Source organism: Sceloporus undulatus, chromosome 7 (assembly GCF_019175285.1).
Source record: "Sceloporus undulatus isolate JIND9_A2432 ecotype Alabama chromosome 7, SceUnd_v1.1, whole genome shotgun sequence".
NCBI classification, from domain to species: Eukaryota; Metazoa; Chordata; class Lepidosauria; order Squamata; family Phrynosomatidae; genus Sceloporus; species Sceloporus undulatus.
In genome coordinates this window covers 30164222-30165035 of record NC_056528.1, presented here as the reverse complement: position 1 = coordinate 30165035, position 814 = coordinate 30164222, and positions in this window count along the sequence as shown.

Here is an 814-nt window from a genome sequence, read left to right as displayed (position 1 = left end):
TAAAAGTGTACCTTAACGTATCTGAATCTGTACCCTGATTGTATGAAAATCCTATACACAGTATATTTACTTTTCCTATGTCCAATGAAATATGCAGTGGGGTTCTTTGTCTACTCTAAACCCTATAAAAAGCAGCCATTTTCTTTATTCTGGGCCCTTATAATTTTGGAATGTGAATTCCTCCTGGAGTGGCAGCTGCGAAAAATAAACAAATCTGTGTTTTTAAAACGACCTTGGTCCCTCTTTTCGTCTCTGTCAGACGAAGTCTGCCTGTGAGTTTAGTGAGAGAACTCACAGTGTTATAAAGTCACAGTAGCAGTTTTCTACAACCTACTACTTGCTGCAAGGCCTCTCCCAGAAAGCCTCCTGGGGAGACCCCTTTTGTCAAGTGGCGGTTGGAAGGCCGGCCTGCGGGCACGGGGCAGTAGCCGAGGACCCCCACCCCACAACAGTCCAGGGACGTGATCCTACAAGAAGAACTGCCTAAGGGACTCTCTGCCACTGCCATTACCTATCACATCTCCATTAGGACCAACAGTGCCGTGTTCCAGATCACAGAGGTCTGTGCTTTCAGAGCCTGGGCAGTGAGAAGCAGGGAAACCAGGGCATTGTTTGGGTTCATAGAGAAAATCCTCCTTCCCCAGCATCATGCACAAACTTTATATCAGTAGGAAGCCCACCCCACTTGGCAGGTGGCGGGGGGGGGGAGAACACTGCGCCACACCCCCCCAAGACTCCCAGTCGCCTCGAACTGGGCCCTCCTGCCCACCGCAGGCAACCCAAAATGCCAGCTGGCATTGGGGCTGGTAGCTGT